Consider the following 25,704-nt stretch of genomic DNA (forward strand, 5'->3'; position numbering starts at 1 on the left):
AACTTGATACAAAAAAATGGCAAAAGGAAAATGGGTAGTTGCAGTCACTTCAAAAAGCGCAGAATTATTTATTAACACAATAGGTCAACAAAGTAGATAAGCGCTTTCATCTCTGACAATTCAGAGACTTCATCAGATCAACAAATAGATCCAAAGCTGTAAAACTGCATACATAAGTTTAGCTCAAATAACCCAAAAATACAAATATGTAACCTACTGGAACATATGTAAACTGTATGTAAAAATCCCAAATTTTCTCACCAACAAATCTAAAAATGTCTAAAAAGTAGTAAAACAACTAGGAATATCATTATACATTAAATTATGTTATAAAACAATGTACAGAAGATAATGTATAAGAAATATATAAATATACATAAATACATGGATATTTAAATATCTAAATCTAAATATATAAATTATCTCTCAAGTGCTTTGAGTGTCAAAAAACAAGAAATTGGAAAATAATCATTTAATCCTGGCCATTGTGTAGCATTAAGGTGAATTTGCCAACTGAATCTGTCTAGGGCAAACTCGATCTGAGGGGTTAGAGGCCATCAGAGCATTGTGGGAGGGGAGGAGCTTGAGCTAAGCTGTTGTCTAGTGTGCCAGCCCGGATCCGATGTCAGATTCTAGACCCATATGTGATGAATGGTGACTACAGATAACACAGATACCACGTTATAGTAAGTACATAACTATTATTACTAGTAGTCCTGAGTATCCCCAGTCCAATGGATTAGCTGAGAGTTCAGGTCAAAGTGCAAAGTACTAGTTGGGGAAATCCAAGAGAGATGGTACCAATGTTTTTCTTAACCTACTTAATCTCAAAAACATTCCTCAAGATAACTTGCTTGGCTTACCTGCTCAGAGATTGATCTCCAGACAGACTAGAACAACCCTTCTGATCAGTAAACAATTATTGATACCAAATGCAGAGAAAAACAGAATGGTCAAGACTGAATTTTTGAGAAACTGATAAATCAAAAAAACTCTCAGACCATTAAGACAAGGAGAGATTGTAAGAATACAAACATCTAAAGGGTATGGCCAAGTGTGAATCATCAAAACCATTTGAGATGAACAAAGATATTACATCATGCAATCTGAAAGAATGGATTTCAGAAGGAATTGAAGACACATACTGCCAGTCTCTGAACCGGTGATGCAGCAAAATCGCCTGCACTGTTTCTCAGAGTGACTGTACACTTGTTCGAATTCCAGAAGACAATGTACTTTCTTCAAGTAATCTTGATGTAATCCCCGAAGTTCCAATTGTAAAAGAAGACTGTCCCTGTTGCTAAACCTAGTCAAAGTTTTTATGTGATCAGATTGGGAAGAATGTCCAGACCTAGTCTGAAATACACAGCGACTTGGACTTGAATTTATTTGCTGTTAAATGTGGATATGATATCTAGCTTGTAAAATAACTTGTTCTCCTATCGCATGTTGAACAAATCAAAAAGGGAAGATGTAGATCATTGTGTCTATTGTACCTAGTTAACCGCTGTAGCTAGATAGCATGTGTATGTAGATTACTGAGCACATGCAAGATTAGTGCCATTTTGTACAGTCAGAGTGAGTGCAGGCATGATGCAGATGTACATCCAAGTGTGTTTGAAGTAACAAGTCAGTCAGTTAGCTTATGAAGTTCGAAGTATATCTTCCAGTTACAGCTCCTGATGTGTTTATGTACTATAAACAACTTGAACAGATACCCAGCCTCATTGTCTCATTTGATACACTAGACATGCGACAAGCTGTACCTCTATGTATCCCTCAAATTAGGGTTTTTCAGGTGAGCTGTATATATGCCTATCCCCCATATGAGGGCTTCACTTTATAACTCTTTTACTAAATATTAGTTATGAAACTGCACTACCTTAAAGGAAAGGGGTGGATCACTTGATTTGGTTGAAAAAGCAAGTACTCTTTTCAAAAGGTAATGCAAGTATTCTAACTCTGAGGTAGCAAGACGTCAGTCTCAGTATATTAAATAAGGAGAGGCAGGGACATCACCCACCTCACTTCTTCAAAAAGAAGTTTTTTTTATAAAATATATTTGCAAAAATGATTTTCATTCACAATTTTTACTTTGGTATTTTTGTTTAGATCTGAATAGTACATTTTGGTGTCTACAGATGTGATATTCATTAATGGGAACACCTGATGTAAAACATGCACTGACTTAACCTCTTCCTTTACTTTCCCTCTCATATCTATACACCCCAAATTAAGATATCACCATATTCTGCATTATTTCCAATGTAGCCAGTGTTTTTATTTTGCCTGTTAATATTTACTGTTCCTTCTGTAAGTGCAGCATGCAGTGGGCTCTGTTTTATTACCTAGGCTTTTGGAAGTGCACAATATCACCTTCTACTCATTAGTTGCTCCTTTACACCCTTTATTTTTTTTTCAGTGTTACCACCTGTTCCTGTATTTGTAGGAATAGCCTGCAATTTTAGGAAAATAAATATTTTCTAGTTTTCTTCTGATTGCTGCAGTAAACTGTGATTCTATATCTGAAACACCTTAATAAGACATGAAACCACAGAAATAACCAAAATCCTACAACACTGAATATTTACTTTGGTAATAAAGTGAAACCCAGTACTTTGAACTGATTATGAATATGGTTTACCTGGCAAAATTTGATGTTACTATAAAAATGTGCCCCCTTTGGGACATCTTAAAAGATGGTAAACTTCATTTTTTACTCTGTCTTCAAAAATATTGTGCTTAATCTGTACCCTCACTAACAATTTCTTCTCAGCTTTAGCTGAAAGAGACTGTTGTGACACATATTAATGTTCAGGTTTTTAGCACCTTCTTATAGGTTCATATGTGATTACTAGGCTAATGGCACAAGACTCTTTATAAAGTGACCAGTTCCAAGATGGCTACACACTGAGTAACAGTTTAATTCTAGCTTTCCCAGTATGAAAACAGAAACTCAGCAGAGAAGACCAGTAGACTTGTGTTTATGGGTAAATTTCAGTAACTGGTTACTAAGTATACTGCCGGATGCCAGAAAAAAAAGAAATACAGAGGATCTGGAAAAAATCAGCTACAAAAAGTGACTAACAAGTGACAAGATCCAAAAAACAAACCAGCGAAAAAGTCTCAGACCTCGAAGAACACCTGAAACCCAATAGTACTATTGGGTTTCAGGTGTTCTTCGAGGTCTGAGCCTTTTTCGCTGGCTACAAAAAGTGAGGAAGAAACGCTGACTGGGGAAAGTTCTGCAGCTGTTCAGCAAAAAGCAGTGCAATTTCCAGACATGAATTCCAGTAATCTACAGGAAGATATAAGAGAACTGCACACAGACTTGGTTAAAATAAACAAAACACTGATGGAGTATATCAACACAAACAACAAAAGGTTGAAAAAATGGAAGAAGCTTTAAACAGATATTAATATGAGGTGATAAAGCTGCAAAACTTAGAGGTCACAATAAAGAAAAGGGTAGCTGAATATAAGACTACTCAGGAAGAGATGTTTAAAAAATAGAATTACAGGACAGAGAACATAGGGAAAACTTGAGATTTTCAGCTATACCAGAAAAGCTGGAAGGAACAGACTGAATTAATTTTATGAAATCACAAATAAGCAACTGGATTGGTATTCCACAGCAGGAGTTGTCAGATGAAAAGGCACATTGTGTATATGCTCCAAACCTGGCTATGAGAAAGCAGCATAGATCTTTAATAGTAAACATGCCATCCTACCAGCAGAAGGAGTTGATTCTGACAAAATTGTAAACAAAAGGACAAAGTACTAAAAGAGGGAGACAGCAGTGTGTTTGTGAAGAATGATTACTCATTCTACATCAGGCAGAAGAGAAGCAAATTTATTCCACTGTTCGGGGAATGTCAAGATGCAGGTGTGAGATTCAAACTGCTGTATCCAGCTGTCTTCAAGGTGTTAGTCCCTGGAAGGACAAAATCATTTTTTGATGAAGTACATGCTAAGGAGGAAATACAGAAGTTTGTCCAACAAAAAGTAAAACTATGAAACAGAAGGATATTCTGCTTCTTGTTCTATTGGTAATAAAGACCCCAGAGAGACTGCACCTATGAAACCTTATCCAATGTTTCAACAGAAAATATTGGAGAAAAGGAAGGGAGCATGATTGCTGACTAGAAGAATTGAGAGTACATTGGAAATGAAGCAGAGACTGGATCTGGGAGATGAAGATGAACAGGAATAAAACGAGTAACTTAAAGTGGGTTTACAATGCAATAGTTATATTTGTGAAATATGACAGAAAAAAATCTGGAAATATTGGTCTTTCTCAGAATTTGTTGGACTTCTGGGGGACTGTAAAACATATGCCCTACTTCATGTCAGTAATGTTCAGAAAAGTGTTTTGGGGAGGGAAAGAGGAGGGAGAAAGTTAACTGTAAGCAAATATTTTTCTTAAATAGTGCTATTTTTGTGGTGTGTGGTTTTCTTTACATGCTATAAAGTAAAGTTTTCTCAGTTATTGTTAAATGCATTAGGGATTGTAAACAGGTACTGTTCTTTTTTTATTTTCTTTCTCCTTTCTTCTCTTTCTTCTTGTTTAGTTTTAAGAAATGTAGGCACTGTAATTTAAAAGACAAAGCCTGGTTAAAAAAGCATGATGAGAAAAATGAATGTGTTTTTTCTCTTTCTTCCATAGGGGAATAGGTTCATAGGTTCATAGGTTGGTACTGGGCTATCTGCCCGAAGGCATATATTAGCCCAGCCATGTTGTGCGGTATTCACTACCCCTTTAGTAGTTCCCTAGACCCTTGTACTAGCAGCTAGTACCCTTGGCCCCTATCTAGTAGTGCTGTTGGTGTGATCCCCGGTGTGAACTTTCTGTTACCCATCCACTCATCAAGGTTACTCTTGAATAGTGATAGTGAGGGGCTCTGTCTTATGTAGATCAGGACCCTGTTCCATAGTAAGGGAAGTCTCTGCGAAGGGACTCTATCCCTCCAGCATGTTCTATTCAATGTTGTGTTGAGGTTTATATCCCTAGAGTGTGTAGCTCAAGTAGATTTGGTTTTGCTAAGATGGAGCATGTTCAACAATTCTGAGTTGGACATGGCTCTTTACGTTAGACAGAGATCGCCTCTGAGAAAGTGGTATGCAACAGAGAACAGTCTTAGCTTTTTCAATCATGCTGCATAGGGCAACTGTCTGAGGTCAGTAATCCTCTTGGTTAGGTACCTTTGTGGTCTCTCCAGCTGCTGGAGATGTCTAGCCAGGTACATTCCAATTGGTGCATTGTACTCAATAATGGGTCTGATGAGGGAAGAGTAGAGGGGCACCATTACATCCTTAGATCTTGATGCGAACCCTTTCGTGATCAGATGGGTCACATAGAAGGATTTTCTAACCACTTTGGCAACATGGTTATCAAAGGAAAGCTGACTATCTACTTGGGTCCCTAGATCCCTTATTTCTTCTTCAGATTTAAGGGGATTACCTCCTATGTTGCAGTTTGCAGGTACTCTGTTTTTTCCAAAGGGGATTACTACGCATTTTTTTGCATTTAGCTTGAGACCATGGCTTTGACACCATGCATCAGTCTCATTTAGGCCCTTCTGGAGGATCTCCATGTCGGCCGGAGACTCTATTATAGCACCCAGTTTGCAGTCGTCTGCAAACTTAGTCAGCCACAGCCCTTCCGTGCTTGCCTGTACTTCTGAGAAGTATATGCCAAACAGGAGGGGCCCCAGGACAGAGCCCTGAGGCACACCACTCATTACTGGTCTGGATTTGGACATAGATCCCGCTACTCTTACTTTATGGGATCTGTCTGAGAGCCAGTTTGTGATCCATCTTGTGACATAAGGGTTTATGCCCAGACTGGTGAGCTTATCAATAATACCTAAATGGGGAATGGTGTCAAATGCTTTAGCAAGGTCAAGGTAAGCCATGTGTACCTCCTTTCCCTTATCTATAGCCTGAGTAACTGTCTCAAAAAAATCCACCAGGTTCAGGAGGAATGACTGGATTAAGGACCTTAGATTGATTTGGTAACAAGTTTTAAGAGAGAGAGAAAGTAAATGAAAAAGAATATTGAATATTATGAGGCTTTTTTCTAACAAATACATGTTTGCTTAGTAGCAATTCTGTAGCTGGTCTTCATGTTTCCATGGAAGCAGTCTGACAAAGAGAAACTGTCTGGTAATCATTTCACCACAGAGACAGTCTGATAAAGAGAAACTGGCTACAGTCTGGTGGGGAGTGATTGGCTGAGGAAAAAAAAAAGAAGACAGAAATTCGCTAGGACATAATGTTCTCTGAAAGCATTCAGGGGTTCTCCCAGCTAGGAGAGCTATAAAGCTAAGACAAAACCAATTAGCACTTAGTAAAAGCACAGGCTGCACCATGCATTTTAGCATGCATAACCTTTCTTTTAGGTTAACTCAAGGCTGTGAGTGTGGCTGTCGGTTTGGGACTTTTGTTCCTGCTAGGAGGGTAAAACTTCAATATTTAAAGATATACATAGTTTTGTCTCATAATATTAAGTTAATAGGTTTTACGGGGTTATTGGGGGTGTGTTTGTTTTTTTGTTTGTTTGTTTGTTTGAGGGCTTTCAATAAAACAAATTTTTGTAAGTTGTGACATGGTCTCAAATGGATATGACAATAAACAACTGTATAAAAGTTCAACTTGCCAAACTGTCTGTGCATGTAACACAAAAGCTGGAACTAGACATTTAACAAAAAAGGTGTTATACATAAAAGGTGGGAATAATAGCTATTTAATGCAATGATGCTTTCTGTAATGTTTTTAAATATCAACTGTCTCACAGATAAATCAATTCAAGAAAGAGTAGCAAACTACATTAAAAATGTAGAGTGCAAATTATGTTACAGACGACACACTTAAAAAGAACTGAACATGTGAATTTGATAAAGAAAGGCTTTCAGGATGGTTATTCAGTGGAATACCTAGGACAAAGGAAAAGAGGAGTACTTATATTAATTGAAAGAGGAGCTCCAATAGTGATAGAACAGGACAAAAAAGATAATAATGGCAGATTTGAAGTGGTAAGGGGCCACTGACAAGGGAGGAGGCTTACACTGGCATGTAATTATATTCTACCTAAAACTGCTGTAATGGAGCTTAAGAACATTCTGGGGAAAATAATCAGTTTTCAGCAAGGAATAGTACTTATAGGTGGGGACTGGAATGTGATTTGTAACAGTGAAGATGTATCTGAAGGAAAAGTATAACAGAGGAGGGTAGATTTATGAAGAAATTTATGAAAATATTTGGCAAGGAAGATGTGAATTCAGTAATAGCAGTTCGGATTGAATTTACATATTATTCCCAAAGATATAAAAACTGGGCTAGTCTAGACAGAATTCATATTTCACAAGAACATGTGCATTTAATTGAAGGTCTTGATACACATCCAATAACTATTTCAAATCATGTTCCAACAATAACTAAAATAAAAACACAGAGTAATGAAATAAAAGTGAGACAATGACACTTTCCCACCTATCTGTTGAAAAGAGAAGAATTTGAGGAATGGGTAGTGAAGATTATTCAGGAGCTATTAGAGAAGATGGAAGTTTCTTCTGAAAATATAGCTAGGGAGTGGGATACAATTAAGGTGGAGTTTAAAAATAGAGTGAAAATATAAAAAGGGAGCTATGATTAAGAAATAACAAGAATTATTTAGAGGGACTGACAAATGTTAAAGTATTGCAGAATGGAGGAATCTCACAGAACAAGAAGAACAGCAACTGCAGAATGCTAAACAGAAAATAAGGGATTACCTTGATAATATGCATGAGTTTAGAAAGATTGCTATTAAGCAACTGTTTTTTGATAAAAAAGCTAGAGCACAAAAAATTTTTGCATGATAACTCTGGCAACAAAAAACAGAAAGGGCTGTCACCAAGCTTAGAGAGCTTATAACAAGGAAGGTAACAAGACATCCTGTACAGGCAATAGAAATATTTCGGAAATTCTCTGAAAGTGTGTATAAAGCAGAGAAATATGGAAATCAAGAAACGATAAAAATGAAAATGTTTATGGAGGAATTAAATATGCCAAGGTTAGAGGTAGATGATACCCAGTTACTAATGGTTAGGATAGGAGGAGATGATGTACAAATTGTGATATATAACCAATCTACAGGAAAATTCCCAGGAATAGATGATATTCCTAAGGAAGTTTGGAAGCTAGGAGGGAAAAAACTGATAAAGATCTGGAAGGTTTTGTTTAACAGTATTTTAAGAGGAAGAGAAGTACCAACATCCTGGAAGAAAGCGGTGGTAGCTGTAATACCTAAAGAGAGTAAAGATCCATTGGACCCAGCTTCATACAGGTCAGTTTCAATACTAAACTATGATTATAAAGTGTTCATGTCTATAATGGCTAAAAGAATGACAAAAGTAATGACAAAATTGATAGATATGGATCAGTGTGGTTTTGTGGAGGGGAGGCAAACATTTGACAACGTTAAAAGAACATTGATGATCCAGAGGTAAGCAGAATGTAAGAAAATACCATTGTTGTTGGTGGGTCTTGATGCAGAGAAAACATTTTACAGAGTAAGCTGAGACTTTATGAGCAGGGCAATGGAAGCATTTGCATTTCCTGAAAAAAATATAAGGTTGATTAGGAGGATGTATGAGGATCAGAGGTGAAAATTAAAGTGAGTGGGGTCCTTTCTGATAAGTTCTGCTTCAGCAGAGGAACAAAGTAGGGGTGTCCTCTTTTCTCTTTCTTATATGCATTGTATTTAGAACCATTGACAAAGAAAATAAGGGACTCAGAAATTCAAGGATATAATTAATATGGTAGTTAAGAAAAGCTGGCTGTGTTTGCAGATATTATTTTATATCTGACAAAACCAGAAAGAGACATTACAGTGTTGTGGAACATTTTGTCACAGCTTCAAATCATTTTGGGATACAAAATTAATTAAGCTAAAACAAAGGCAATAGTAGTAAATTATGTACCCACACACAAATTGGTTCAGCAATATCCTTATTTATGATGACATGATAAAATTAAGTATTTAGGAGTATGGATTATAAATAGTTCTGGTGTGGCAGCTAAGGATATGTGGAAAGAGACTAAACAAATGATAATACAAAAACTGAGAAAATTGAAGCTTTGTTATATGGATATAGCTAGTAAGATATAAGCAGTCAAAATGTTTTTAGTCCTGTTAGCCTTATACACAGATCAGGCATATTTTTATCAACCAAAGAAGTTGTGGAGAGCAATTAGTAAAGAGCTGAAGGACTTTATCTGGGAGGGAAAATGGCAAGATTCAAGTGGGATAAATTGATTCTTTCAGTAGAACAGGGCAGACTGGGATTACCCAATTTGAAGGAGTATTTCAGAGCTGCACAGTTAAGGCTCCTATTCATAGCACAAGCAAAAAAACTATAATTCAAAGTGGAAAGGGATGATGTTGAAACAGGGGAGAAGCTCAAGAAACAAGAAGAGACTGGGCTTTTGGATGCAGGCTTTAAGAAGAATAACGAATCATATAGAATATTATATCCATAAAGTAGCAGAAAGCATTCTAAGCACTAAGCCAACATGGGAATGGAGAAAGGAGATTTTTCCAATAGAGATGACTGCGATTAGGGATATAGACAGTAGGCAAGAAGGGTCTGGAATTTATTGGAGAAAACTGGCAAAGGAACCAAGGTATTGGGAGCAAATAACTATAGAGGGAAAGATGATAGAATGGGAAGATGCCAAGAATTTATTTGGACTGCAGCTTAGAGATTCTTTTCCCTATCAAGGATTGATATCAGAGTATAGGCAAAGAGAAAGAAATAGCGATTCCTATACAAAAGACGAGCACTGGTAGAGTTTTCAGGAGAATCTAGAACAGAAACTGCCATTAAAAAAGGAATGATTAGTAAAGCATAATAAAATATTGCAATATAACTATAAGAATCAATCAGAGGACATTAGAAAGGATTGGGAAAAGAGATTTGGAAAAGCAGTTCATAAAGAAACAATGGAAGGATATATGTATGTCTCCCAAATGTGCAACAAAATCTAGAAAATTTAGGATTTTTGCTTGGAAATGTTTACATAGATATTGTTATACCGCAAGTAGACTCCAGAGAATTTTTCCTCAGGTAGAGAGCAAATGTTGGAGGTATGATGAGGAAGAAAGAGATAATTGGGAACATATTTATGGTTTAATAAAGATGTTTCTTGTTTAAAAAAAAGAAATTGAATAATTTACGTAATGTTGCTTAGGTTATATGATATATATATATATATATATATATATATATATATATATAATTGTGTTCATTTGTTTAATATTTCACTCTGTACTTTAATTATCCTCTATATCTCTGATTCTTAGAATCCATTAACAATCTCATATCATATTTCTAATATGTACAGTTTTTCTTAAATTGTCAATCTTGTTTTATTTATATATTAGTTATGTCTTTTTGTAGTTATGCATTGTAATGTCTATGTATTTGTGTTGCATTTCTCCCCAGATCTCCATTGAAAAAGGGCTTCAGCTCAGCTGGACCAACCCGGTCAACAAATGTCAAATAAATAAATACATAAATAAATAATAGTGATATATGTGAAACATTATGTTTGTTAATTTTAACTTGTTAATGCAATTTGATTATTTTTATATAAATGTAAATGTGCCTGTGACACAAGTGATAATTCAATAAAGGTGCTTAAAAAAAGACACTTTATAAGCCTAGCCAGTAATATCCAGGATATGATAATAATTCCCATAGCTGCGGTGGTGCAGCGGTAGTGTTGTCACCTCACAGCAAGATGTTCTCCTGTTTAATTCTCAGCTGGAGTGCCTTCTGTGTGGAGTCTGCATGTCCTCCCCGTGGTTGAGTGGCATTCGAAAGACATGCGTGAATGGGTGTGCCTTCGTTGAAGGTTGTGCGTCGAGCTGGCACCTCAGCACCATAAATATCTACTGCCAATCATTAGTGGACCAGAGTTCCACTGTGGCGACCCCTAACTGGGAAAAGCCAAAAGAAGAACATATCTTAATTCCCCAGATATGGGATGGGGTAGTATCAGGGTTGTGGGACCCCTCTGTTTGGTGTAAGTGCCTGGTTAGATGCATGCAGAAGGCAACATTGTACTGTTATGGGCTTGATGAAGGCTGAATACAATGGCACTATGACTTCCTTTGATTTTGTTGCCATGCCTTTGCTTGTAATTTGAGCCACACAGAATAATTTCTTCACTAGCATAGCTACCTGGCGGTCAAAGTTTAGATTACTGTCTATCTGTGTTCATAAGTCCCTCACCACTGGGTCTACTTTTAGGGATGCACTATCAGTATTATAATTTGTTGGGACGTCTGATGAACCGAAGGGTATGATTACACATTTTTTAGCATTTAGTCACAGACCATGGTTTTGGCACCAGTCATTTGTCATTTTAGGCCTGTTTGTAGAGTTTCAGCATTGTCTGGGGATTCAGTGATAACTCACAGCTTACATTCACCAGTGAACTTGGTGAGCCATAGGCCCCCAACATTGGCCTTCACTTCAGAGAAGTATATACCAAACAGGAGAAGTCCCAACACTGAGCTCTGTGGGACACTGCTAGTAACAGGTTTCTTATCGGAAGTGAACTCACCTATCCAGATAACATGCGTCCTGTCAGTGAACCAGTTGTCTATCCATCTGGTAATATAGGAGTTTATGCCGAAATCAGTAAGTGTATCTATGATCTCCGAGTGTGGGATTGTTTCAAAAGCTTTGGCCAGGACTAGATAAGTGGTGTGTACAGTTTTACCCTCATTCATGGCACTGGTGACTTTCTTGAAGAAGTCCGCCAGATTAAGTAGTTAAGACTTCCCTTTGACAAAGCCAAATTGGGTCTGGTCCAGTTTTTGGAGAGTTTCTATGTCATTATTGATCAAGTCCATGATAATTCTCTCAATGGCATGGTGCCCCATCAATAGGTAGAGTTAATGCAGCAGATGTATCCTTTCTTCTTCTCTAGGATTGTTTTCACTTGCTGAATCATCCTTGCTGCTTTTTCCCTCTTTCCATTTCTCTTTCTCATCCTTCCTTATGTTAGGGTTTTGTTTGCTTTACTCTTTTACATAATGACTCATAATCTTTGCTTTGTATCAGGCTGAATATTTGCATCTTTCCATATTTTCTTCTGCTAATACAGAAACTCACCCCTTGTTTACTTCCTCCGATAATGCACTTCCATAGCTCTTCCACTGTCATCAAATTCTACTGTTGTTCAATATCTATTCTCCCTGCATTTCCAAACAGTCTGAAGTTCATCTTCTGCTTTTGATACTTTTCCTGGCCCCTTTCCAGGGTTCATGAACCACTAGAAGCATTTTATACACTAGAGAAATGGATCCTAGAAGTGGTGGGTGCAGGAATATAACCCCCAACCCACCACTTAAAGAAGAAAATAAATGATTACTAAAGAATGTGTGTGTGTGTGTGTTTCATCTGTATAAAGTACCACAGTCAGATTGTTTGCTTGTGAACAACTCAGTGAAAAGAAATTGCAGCCAATCATTATTCATCCCACTGGTGTGGGTCGTCCATACTAGTGGGGACTGTACTTAACTGCAGCCCATTAGAGCAAATGAAATCTTTCCAACTCATTTTTTCTATTTCATAAAACATGGAGAAAGACATATAGTTATATGATGGTTGACTGATAAAAATTAGGATTCCTTGAGCTCACTGATTAGTAAAAGGCCAGCTTTGATATGAACATGGTGTATGATCTTTTTCTATAAGTAGTATTGCTGAAGTGTTATATTTTTGTGTGAATAATTGAAATGTAATCAGCTGGTTTCAGATCATAAGCTGAATATTACCACAAGCATTGTTTCTGCCACTGAATTTCTCATTTTTCAAGAAGATGGTCAACTCCAGAGCAAATAAATGTCAGCCTTCATATTTTAGTTATGCTGCTGACTTTGAGTATGTGCCTAGTAAAACTGTTATCATTGTAAGGTAAAGACTATAAAAGCATAGAGTAGACAGGATGTCCAAGCTGCTTATCTGAATCATTGCCACTGAACTGAGTCCAGATGACTTAGTAAAGCAAAATGCCTAGCAAAACAATGGTTGCTTTCACTGTCCGTTTATATAATTTTGTTTCATGTCATGGATTTAGATGTGGATGTGGGTTGTACCCTTTTTTCTTTTTAATGACTTATTATACAGCTGTTAAAGTTATGAAAATCTTTCCTAGTAATGTGCTAGCTCCCAGCTCATATGAATAGATAGCACTTGCTCATCTTTGCCACCTAACACAGTTTGAGCCTGCTATAGCATTTTATTCTAGCATAGTAATGACTTATCCAAATGGGACCTCATTGACTTTATCCCCTGCTTACTTAGGGAATAACAAGAAGGAAATAGAATTGTACTGCAGTAATTTGCTCGACAATATCTGCTGTTAGACGTTAAGAGTAAGATGGCTTTAACAAAGCCTACTATGATAGGACTCAGTGTAGACTGTGGTGCAGGCATTTCTCTGAACATATTATTAGCATCTCATTGAAAACACAAAACTGTACACGTCTGGTGGTATATTATAGCTATGAATGCAAATATTATTTGGAGCGTGTTATCACTAGTGACACAGGCTAGTGTCTCACTAGAAATATAAATTGTACAGAGCTGGTAATGCAGAGGCATATCTCTGATTACAAAACCAGCAACTATGTGAACCTGGACAACAGAGATGTCAGCCAGAGTGGTAGAAATGAATGGCCAAAGCTATCTCACTCTGTAGTGGCAGGGCTCACAAATGGAAATCAAGGCAAACCAGAGATACACAAGGGAGAGGGAACATATGGAAGCAGGACTTTAGTGAGTGTTAAAACCTTACTAATGCCCACTGCATGAGCACTAATTGACTACCAGCAAGAATAGGGACATTAGCTGCACAAGAAATCCTGGCTTCCTGTGCAGAAGGATGAGTGTGACCATCTGGAATCTATAGTGAAAGGGTTTCAAGCTAAAACAATATATTAAAAACACAAAATATGCTTGTATTCATATCTACAAGCATGGAAATGAATCAAGAGCCATAAGGTTTTTACATGCAAGCTAAAGTATTCAGTATTTCAATAAACATGGGCAGCGCAGTGGTGCAGCGGTTAATGTTGTCACTTCACAGCAAGAGGTTATCCGGTTCGATTCTTGGCTGGGGTGCCGTCTGTGTGGAGTTTGCATGTCCTCCCTGCTTGCACTTTGGTTTCCTCTGGGTACTCCAGTTTCCTCCCACATTCCAAAGACATGCATATGGAACGTTTTTCCCTGGACCTCCACTGAAAATATGCTCTGTCCTAGTCAGACATTTCTCCCCAGGCCTCCGCTGAAAATATGTTCTGTCCTAGTCAGATATTTCTCCCTGGGCTTCCACTGAAAATATCTTCTGTCCTGTTCAGACATTTCTCCCCGGGCCTCCGCTGAAAATCGGCTCGGTCCTAGTCAGACTTTCCCAGTCAACAAATAATTTTTACTCAGTATTCATTTGGCTTCTCCCTTTTTTCTGCTTTTATTAAGGAATTATGGATGCTGTATGAAGTTAATATACTGTAGTGATCATTGTAGCAGGGGGTGCTGGATATTAAAAACACTGCAACAGATTATGCTTACTTCACTGCTGATAATGATAAAACAATGGACAATTGCAGTAACTATTTGAACATTTTAATAGCATGCAGTGAACAAAATTTAAGAGAATTTATGGGACTGACATTTAGTACCACAGTACAACACAGGTATAGCAGGGTCTAAGACAACAGATTGCAGTAAAAGACTGAGCTGTGGCTAACTCACTGGAGAGTTGTTCTCCTTTTACTAGGGTTTGGTGGAAGAGACTGCTAATTACTAACAGTACATTTTTTGTTGGTCATTTTTCCATACGTATTTCTTCTAGATATCCTAGCTGACACATAGCACCACTTTTATTTATTTTGATTTGTTAACTGGATAGGTCTATTTGTCCGTAGACCATTGTAGGTGCAACCTGGGTCATATATGCAATACAACAAAGTTTTACAAACAAACATAACGATCATATAATGCATAACTGTAGTCAAAGCAGTAAGAAAAGACAGCATAATGTAAAGTAACAACATAGTACAGTATTTAAAAGCAGGGACTGATGTGAGGATGGATGGGGTATCTTACACAGAAAGTGCAAAAATCTGTTAAAGAAAATTGAGAAGAAACACCCCAAGGAAAGAGGTGGAGCAATAACCATTGCAGTGGTTTTAGCTGTAGCTGAGCTTCAAGAACTGAAGATTTGTTTTTAGTAAAAGAAAGAAAACAAAGAAAATTCCCCATGTGGTCTAGTTTAAACTAGCCTGCTTCTCTTGTTATTTATTTATTAAATTTGTTTACTGGGAAAGTCCACTGGGCCTAAAAGAGCCAATTTGTAGTGGAGGCCAGGGGAGAAAAGCTCCGACAAGAACATAGATGCAGAAAAAAAATAAACATTAATTGTTACAGACGTAGAAACAGTGTTACACATAGTGATTACAGTAATATATACGGAATATATACATAAAAGCATGAATTTAGTTGTTTGCCAGATGAATTCAATCAGAGAGGTATAAACAGAGATATATTAATCAGCATTATTGTACCACTATCAACAAGTAATGAAAAAATAATAATTATGGAGAAAGTATCATCAGTTAGCAGCAGCAAAAAGCATAGGAGTTTAGTTATCATATAAGGAGAAGGAGGAGGTTAGGTTATAGAGCAGGTACATAGTCAGGAAGAGTTGAGATGACTTTTCAGTATTTGTTTGAAGGTGGTGGTGCTGCCTGTGTTTCTTATAGAAGGTGGAAGTGATTTCCATAGTTTGGTGATGGTGAAGGAGTAGAGGAGTTGACCAGCCGGAAGGTGGTCTTTTCTGCTTTTAGAAGTAGATGATTTTCAGATCTTAGTTGCTTTCTGGGTTGGTATTTGTCAAGTAGTGTTGTGAGAACAGGGCAGTCTGTGAGTCTGTGGATTATTTTGTGCGCTGTAGTTAGTTGGGTGAATAAGAGATGGTGAGGGAGTTCCAGCCAGCCTTACTGTTTCAGTGAGTTATAGTGGTGGGATGAGAATTTGGCCTTGGTGGCAAATTTGGCTATTCTTTTGTAACACATATCAAGTTTGGATTTTGTATAATTTTGGATATTAGTCAGGAGAGGGGCACCATAAAGGAGAGAAGGTAATAAAAAGGTGGTTGCAAGGGTTTGTCTGGTAAAGAGGCTAAGAAGTGTTGGTGCCTGTAGAGCATATGGACCTTTTGGTGTGTTTTTTTGATGTTATTGTTTATGTGTAGGTCAGGGTTAAGGTTTTCATCTATAATGATGTCTCGTAGTTTAGTGTGTGGGACAATGTCTGTAGTGATATTATCTTAGGCTTGTATAGTAAACAGTTTTTTTATTTAGGGAGGTGGTTTTCATAGAGGTAGAAAGTATTAGTTTAGAATTTTGGGGGGATTTAAGGCAAGATGATTGTTAAGTATCCAAGATTCAGTAGAGGTGGGGGCATGCTGGGTAATTTGCTGGAGTTCAGAGCTGGAATTTGCAGTGCATGTTATTGTAGAGTCGTCAACATACTGGATTAATGAGCATTGTGGGACAGTGGAGTGAAAGTTGTTAATAAAGATGCTAAATAAGAGAGGACCAAGTATGGCGCCTTGAGGTACCCCTGTGGAAGTATTGAGGAGGGGAGAGTAAGATTGTTGCCATTTGATGGATTGCTGCTTATTGGAGAAATAGCTATTGAACCATTGTAGGGTAGGTGGAGAAATGTGGAGGGTGGATAGTTTAGAGAGAAGGATGGTGTGGGAAATGGTATCAAAAGCTTTGGAGAAGTTGAGAAAAAGAGAAGCAATTATTTTGCCAGAATCCCATGCCCAGTTAACTATATCAAGGAAGGAGAGGAGGACAGTAGTGGTGCTGTGTCCTGGTCTGAAACCATGCTGAGTGGGTGATAGAATTTGGTTTTCAAGTAGGTGGTTGAGGAGTTGAGCATGGATGCATTTTTCCAGTATTTTAGAGAGGGGTGAGAGAATTGCTATGGGCCGAAAGTTTGTGGTGTCTGTGTTGGTGCCACCTTTGTGTAAGAGGAGAATGAATGCTTTTTTCCAGATGTCTGGGACTAGGGATTCATTAATCAATCTGTTAGTGAGTATGCTTATGGGATAAGCTATAGAGTTTGCAGCTAGCTGCAGAAAGTGTGAGGGTAGATTGTCAGGCACCAGAGTACAGGGGTTTAGCTTAAGTAAAAGTTATTTTATTGTGGTGGTGGATATGGGGGAGAATTTTAGGTTGGAGTCGAGGGTAGGATTGTTTTCTGGAATGATTTGGTCAAAACTGTCTTGGTGGTGGTGGTAACTGTTGGAAAGGTGGGTGGTTAGGTTAGCTATGTTGTCAATGAAGTAGGAATTGAAGAGGGTGGCAAGTTCCGCAAGGGTTTTGTATGGGTCAGGGGATGGGTTGCTTTGAGAGCCTGGCTGTAATAGTTGGTTAATGGAGGACCAGAATTTTTTGGGATTATCTTTATGTTGGCTTTGTAGGTGGAGGTAGTTGGCTTTTTTATCTCTAGGTATTAGATGTTTTGCCTGGTTACGGAGTTGCTTGTATTGTAGTAGTATGAGGGGTCTTTGTTTTTCTGTCATGATTTCCAGATTTTATCCCTTCTGTGCATGACTTCTTTGGTGGATTTTGAGAGCCAGCATGCATGGGTATGTTTTATTTATTTTTGGCGGATGGGTGCTTGCCTATTTAGGATGTCTAAGAATGTTGAGTTATAGAGTTCAACAGCCTCATTAAGTGGTAGGGATTAGAGGGGTTCCCGATTTACTTTAGCTAAGGTTTCATAAAATATGGATGGTTGGAACTGTTAAAAAAACTAACAGACTGGTGTCAGTGTTTATAGTGGTTTAGACAGTTATAACCTTATGAATTTGACATTCATCTTCAAATAAGGTATAATTTTTAACACATTACAAAATTCCACACACCGTAATAACATTCAGCAAGTGACTTTTTAATAAGGGACAAAGGCACACACTTCCTAACTTGGGGAATTACACCTCAGTATATTAAGTCATGTTTGTGTGACCTTAAAATTACAGCTGTGTTATTATTTGTAGTACAAAGAACAATGTCAAAGAACACCAGTAAAAAGGGAAGTTAAAAGAGAAATAAATGTTTGATATCAAAACTTAATCCTGCAGTTAATTGTGCCTTGCCCCCTCCATTTTATCACCAAATGCAGCCTTTCCTGCTTTTAAATTTATGAGTATTTATGTGTTTATTTATTTTGGGGTACTGTTCATGTTGCCCAAACATATACTGCCCATTTTCAGTAGCAACCTAAGGAAAAAGGCTTCACAAAGACAAACTCCAGATGAAAGGGTTTAGTCCAAACACTCAAGTCAGACCTCACAATCCTCCCTGTTTTGGAAGGAGTGTTCCAGTTTTCAGTCCTGTTTTACCCCTTCACACAATTTTCTGAGTACCCACATTAGATGTGATTTTTGAAACTATCTAGGTAACAGAAAACCCCACTACATCACCGGCATACTACTGGGAACAAAAATTTAAAGAAAGAGGACACGCATCTTACATGTTTTTTCTGAAACAAAAATAAAACTTTATGTTGCAGGATTCTGCATTGTCTCTTTTGTAATGTGCTTCTTACATTTTCCCTTCATTTATGTCACTCTGTTTTTTAACGTCTTTCTAACTAGTATCTCACATTTTTATTGTGCTGTTTGGCATTCATATTGTATGCTAATTAGATGTCCAGATTTTTAGCTGAATGTTCTTACCTTTCAAGGGCATGTGCTCTTAGTTTCAATGTCTGCCGGTTGAGAGGTAAAAGTCAAACAGACTCTGCTATAAAATCTGTGTTGTTCCTGAAAACCTTCCTGATACTTTAACTGTTTGGTTTCTGGCTACTGATAGAATAAGACAATAAAATGGATTAGGGCTCAACAGGTATGAATACTGAAAAGACAACCGTAATGATTCACTCTGCTCAGTATTCTCTAAGAATGGAGCTTATCAAATCACATTGGCGGATATTCTGCAATAAGTGAGGTTAAGCCCAGTCTTTCCATAGTACAAATTGTTCTATATGAATTCAGTGTATTCAGTCATTGAATATAATGCCCCCTTTGGCATATATCTATCCACATGCGCAACAACTAGAACAGCATCAGACATAAGTTCATAGGAGATTACTAAGCTAGCAGTCCTTGAGCCCTTACAAGCCTAGTCATGTTAATCCCAGGATGTTCCATCTGTTGCTGTTAAGTGAACTTATTTTGCAGAGCTGTTCTATGGTCAGCACTGATTCTCCCTGTCCATGAGGGACATGGGTGCCACCTCTGGGGTGAATTTGTGGTCTCTCATCCATTTGTCTAGCTTGCGCTTGAATAGGGTCAGTGAGGAGCTCTGCTTCACTTGAAGTGGAAGTTTGTTGCAGAAGAGCAGCAGTCTTTGGGAGATACATTTGTCTCTCTAGCATGTTCTGTTAATGTCGCAGGCTAGGTTAAGATCCTTAGAGTGAGTGACACTTGTGCCATTAGATATGTGTATGTGAAGCATATCCATCAGAGTAGGGACAGAGACTGCCCTGTTGGCTAGGCACAAGTCTCCTCTCAGCGGCCTATATGATAATATCATACAGAGTGCAGTGACAGGGCTTTTAGTCTATCCATGTAAGTCATGGTTTGGAGGCCCTGTGTTTTCTTGGTGAGGAACCTCTGTGGTCTCTCCAGCTGCTGCAGGTGTCTGTTGAGGTGCATGCAAAAGGGAGCACTGTACTCTATTAGTGATCTGATGAGGGTCAAGTACAATGGGGCTGTAACATCCTTAGACCTGGATGCGAAGCCCTTACCTATGAGGTACACAAAGTAGAATGCTTTCCTTACCACAGAAGAAACTTGGTGGTCAAAGTTCAGACTGCTATCTACCTGTGTTCCTAGGTTTCACACCAGTGGGTTTGAGCTTAGGGGAATGTTGTCATTACTGTAGTTAGCGGGGAATTCTAATTTGCCAAAGAGAATAATAATGCACTTTTTGTGTTTAGTTTTAGACTGTGGCTTTGTCACCAGTCATTTGTCTGTTAGCCCTTCCTGTAGTATGTTAACTTCATTTGGGACTCCGTGACTGCACCCAATTTGCAGTCCTCAGTGAAGTTGGTAAGCCAAAGGTCATCTAATTTAGCCTTGAATTCTGAGAAGTAGATTCCAAACAATGAAGGACCCCGCACAGAACCTTGTAGTGCACCACTGCTGACAGGTCTACTGGTAGAGGTGAAGTCACCACCTTTGACAGTATGTGTTCTGTCAGTGAGCCAACTGGCTACCCATCTAGTGATGTAAGAGTTACTGAGAGAATTTTTCAATGATACCTGAGTGGGGGATTGTGTCAGAAGCCTTGGCGAGGTCAAGATAGGTGGTATGCACCATGTTACCTTCATCCAGGGCTTTGGTGACTTTCTCGAAGAAGTCCACCAGGTTTAATAAGCATGATCTACACTTAATAAAGCCAAATTGAATTGGGTCTAGAGTTTGAAGGTCACCTATGTCCTTGTTGATAAGGTCCATGATGTTTCTTTTCATGGCCTTGCAGATGAGACTGGTTTAGACTTATAGGTCTGTAGTTCCCAGGGTCTGTTGATGGCCCCCCTTTGTGCAAGGGGATTAATGTTGCTGTTCACCACTCCGCTGGAACAAAGCCAGTTGTCAGGCTATGGTTAGAGGGAGTGCTAAGTTGGTCTGCTAGGTCCTGTTTTAGATTGCTTAATAAGTATCCTAGGATGTTATCTGGTCCCATTGAGGCAGTGTTTTTGGCCTTGGAGAGTGCAGATAAGACTTGAGCTCTAGAGATACTAGACAGAAGACTGGTGTCGCGTATGCTTTAGGATATGGCCGGTAAACTTTGCATCAAATCTGTCAGCTCGCAGGTTGGCAATTTCCTCCAGTGCAGTATGAAGGGTACCATCTATTACATGTTCTTCACAAATCTAGGCATTCCCTTTTAGGTTTCAGATGTAATTAATGCATGCCTTATAATTATCCTTAGCTAGTGACATTATTTTGGCTTCTTACTTAGCTTTAGAGGATTTCATGGGATTTCTGATTTGCTTGTTCAAGCTGAAGGGGGAATTCTTCCTCTGCTGAATCAATTCCTCTTATTCTTAGACAGCAGTTTCTTTCTCTTGTTGTATAACCTGTTTATACTTGAGGTCCACCAAGGTGGCTTGATTTTCAGGAGGACCTGGTTTTAATCCAGTCAGGTGCAGCTGAGTCTATACAGCTGCTTAAGTGTTTGTACAGGGCATCTGAGTACACCTCTGCACAAGAGTCATTGTTGTCTGTGAGTGCAGTGGGGCTATAAAACTTTTTATATCATTGCTTAGTAGTCTGAAGTTAGCTTTGGAAAATTCTTCAGTTTTTTTTTTTTAGCTGTGGGGGTGTCAGGTCCTGACATTACTTCAAATGAGACAGTTTTATGGTCTGACCTTACCAGGGAAGGCATCACACATTGAGTAGTGCAGTGACTCCTCATGTTGGTGAGTACTATGTCTAGGACATTTGAGCCCCTTGTGAGGGTTCGGACTATCTGTTCCAGGCCATTTGAATTAACAAAGTCTAGGAACCTCTGGAAGAGTATGTTTGTGCTTGTATATGTCACCCATTTGCTGGTAGGATAGTTGAAATCACCCATGACTAAGGTGGTGCTGGGCTGTATGGAGAGGGTTTCCAGTAAGTCCAGGTAGGTGGTATGCTTTACTTGGATCATAGTGGGGGACTTGCATAACTGGGTTGCTCTCTGCAGCCTTGAACCATGTATCAGTGACTGCACTGACATCAACATCTTCCAAGGTGAGGAGTGCTTCCAGGGTGTGCAGCTTCATGTGTAGATTTCTAGCATTAAGCAGCAGAACCTTGAGTTTGCCTCAGGTGGATTTTGTTACATCAGAAATTGTGTTGTTTTGACATTGCCTAAAAAAGACACTATGTGGGAGGAAAGCATGTTTGCCAGTATCTGCAAGCCTAGAGGAGACAGATGTTGACCATCTCTGGCAAAGCAGCATGGCCTGTCGACCATGTCATCCCAGGCTGACAGATACTGGATTCCCCTGAACTGACACCAGAAGCTAAGTCAGTTGTTGAAGTTTATCATTTTTTGTTTATACTGTGGCATCATCCTGGGAGAATGTAGAATGCTGCTTAAAGCAGGGGTTATACCTGCCTGGGACACATAGTCTAAGAGTTAAGCCATGTCTGTCTTCATATAGTCCAGATTCACTCCAATATGAACTATGACCGAGTCGTAATGGTACTTGTTGATTGACATGAATGCATGATGGATCCTGTCACCTGACAGACAGCTGGCCATGACCTTCTTCTTGTCCAGCCTGATGAGGGGAACATCTGTGTGTCACCTATGACCAGGGCATTTGGTTTAGAGGTGTTCTGCTTAGGGGGTTTATTTGTTGAGACACATTTGTATGTGTTATTATGTGTAGTGGTTTCTATTTGTGTAACAGTGTGTGCACTTTATTTACGGTTGGGAGGTCTCTGAACCTTTGGTAGGCTTTAGTGAGTACTTCCACATGTGTGTGTCTGTGTGTTGGGTCTTTAGTTTGTGTGAGAGGTGAAGAGTGTGTACTGGCAATCTGTATGATATCTGGTTTGTTGTTACATGGGAGAAGTGATTCCAGTTTCATAGTATTCTTATATCTCATAGCATATTTGTTTACTGTAGGAGTAAATGGTTGTCAGTATACAAGAGCCAATTATTACTTTGCCTTAGTATTCCCATGTCAGTCAGGCTGGCCGAAGAAATGATGGGAGACTAACTGTCCATTATAGCAGGTTTTTACCATATGAGCTATTAGGGAAAGAAATGGGCTAGACTGATCAGTTTTTGCACTAGGACTATCAAGAGTTGTTAAATTGAGGGTTGTGGAGAATAGGTGTGGCAACACTGCTCAGTGTACAACTAAGCTGCCTTTAGTGCAACAAAAAGCTTGTGAGGGGTCCACTGACAGTTGTCTAGGGAAGAACTGTGTTTCAAGGCATTTGCATCTATACAGGGCATAACTTACTAAAATGATACAAGACCTAAACAACATGCCCTACATGATCCAATTCAAAGTCTTGTCACTACATTCTGTATTCTACAGACAGCTAAGAGGTGACCTGTGTCTGGCATACAAGGCATCCTCCAATCCATTACTGATAGATTTACTGCACATCATCAAGTGAAATACTTGGTCTAGGAATATAAACCTCTTTTGCAACATCAACAGAATGGTTTGGCAGGACAGGTATATCTCACAGAAGATACTGCTGCTATGGAACAGACTCCCCATCCACATAAAACAAAGTTTATCCCTGCCCATATTCAAATGCAACAACTCTATGGACGGGAAACAGAAAATTTACCCAGGACTGCCCCTGTACTATTAATGGACAGAAGCAACTCCTAAATGCTTTACCCCAGGCCTGTGGCCCCTCAAATCATCTATGGTATGATCCCAGCTATTCTCTTTTGGGGTAAGATATAATTATCAACCCTGGGATGGGTATGGCCAATCTGTAACCAAGTGGGATAGGTTATTTTGAGCACAAAAGGGGAAACTGGCTAGGCTTAAAATGGTCCACAAGGGCAGCTATCCTAGTACTTATCTGTGAACCTATGAAACAATAAACCCTGTTGTGATTCACCATAGAATTATATGAGAAAAGTGAAGAATAATCTATAAAAGTAATTACCATTACTTGACCTTGTGTTACATGATTTTGAACAGCCTCTTTCATAAAGGATGCCAGCAAAAACCTGCTCACCAGTCTACAGGACACCAAAGGCAGATGGAAGGAGTACTTCCAGCAGCTTCTGAATGAAGAAAACCCCACTTAAGTTGTACTGCCCCAGACACAGCCTTCAGTGAAACAAGAGGAGGAGCCCCCCATAAAAGAAGTAAAAACAGTACTAAGGAAAATTAAGTCAGGAAAAGCAGCACGCTTAGATGAGGTCACAGCAGATATGATAAAGGTGCTGGATACGATAGGAGAGAAATGGCTTTTGAGGGTACTCATAGCAGTATGAATAGAAAGCCATATCCCAGTTGACCGGAGAATAAGCATACTAGTGCCACTGTGTTCAAGAACAAAGAGGACATTCACAACTCTGGGAAGTATTGATGTATCAAACTCCTATCACACTGCATGAAAGTTCTGGAGAGGGTGACTGACAAAAGAATTCACAGAGTAGTGGAAAGTAAAATGGGAGATGAGCAGTTCAGATTCAGATCAAGATGCAGCATGACTGACCCAGTGTTTGCAGTGAGACAGATAGTTGAGAAGATGCTAGAGATGAGGAGAGGGTCCAACTGGGCTTTCCTAGACTTGGAGAAAGCATGTGACAAGGTCCCAAAAAAGATGATTTGGGCAGTCTTGCAGTGGTTTGAAATCCCAGAAACATTGGTAGAATTAGTCCAAGCTATGTACAAGGACCCAATAACTCAAGTATGAACAGTATGCAATCTCACAGAGAAATTCCCATTGGGAGTGGGTGTGCATCAGGGTTCAGCTCTGAGCCCACTGCTGTTCATGCTGGTGATAGCCTACATTAGAAAACAGGTTGGAGGGGACAGATCAACAAAGTTGCTGTATGCAGACCATGTGGCATTACAGGCAGGTTCTGAGCAAGACCTTCAGCAAAGGATAGGGGAATAGAATACAAACCTGAACACACATGGGATGAGACTGAGTACAGATAAGACAATTTTAATGGCATCAGATAAACTAAATCAGAAGAAGCTAAGACCTGAGGTAGAAGGTAAGATAGTAGAACAGGTAATAGCTTCAAGTATCTGGGAGGGGTAGTTGAGAACAAGGGAAATCTGAATGAGATCATCAAAGCTAAAATCAGAGGGGCTGCAGCCAACGGGCACAGAGTGGCAGGGGTAGTGTATGACAGATGAATGCCAAAGAAGCTGAAAAGTAAGGTGTACAAAACAGTGATACAACCAGTATTACTGTATGGTAAAGAAGCATGGGCAGTAAAGGCAGAGCAGTTGAGGGAGCTAAAGGTGATGGAAATTAAGTGCCTGAGATGGGTGGTAGGATGCACAGTGTGGAATAGATGAAGGAATAAGGACATCAGAGCAGAAGCCAGAGTAGCTCCAGTTGGAGAAAATGTCAGACAACAGATTATGATGGTTTGGGAACATGTACAGAAAAGGAGAAGACAATCTGCTGAAGAAGAAGATTTGAGACAGACAGGAAGAAAGCAAGTGGAAGCCAGGGCATCCAGGAAAGAGGTGGATGGACTGTGTGAGGGTAGACCTGCAACAGTCAGGCATGAGTGTTGTAGAAGGTAGGATAATATCATTGAATAGAAAGAGAATTGGTGACAGTTGACATGACATCCTGAACCCTTGTAGAAAATGGGGAAAAAGGGTTGACAAGGATGATAAGGATGATAATGATAATGGTGTGTATGGTACTGGAAAACTAAAAGTGGGGTAGATATGATTCTTTTTCACAAATCATGGAAGAGATGAGAGCTACAATCCATTTGTCAGTTAGACTTCTGTAGTGGGAAAGTCTGGGAATTGCTTCTGAAGAAAAAATTGTACATGGGGTAGAGGAAGTTATTAAAGAGCAAGCAGTCAAATGGGTGTAGGTTTATGCCAG

The sequence above is a fragment of the Protopterus annectens genome, chromosome 1.part1 (genome assembly GCF_019279795.1).
Source record: "Protopterus annectens isolate FY-2018-M chromosome 1.part1, PAN1.0, whole genome shotgun sequence".
Taxonomy (NCBI): Eukaryota; Metazoa; Chordata; order Ceratodontiformes; family Protopteridae; genus Protopterus; species Protopterus annectens.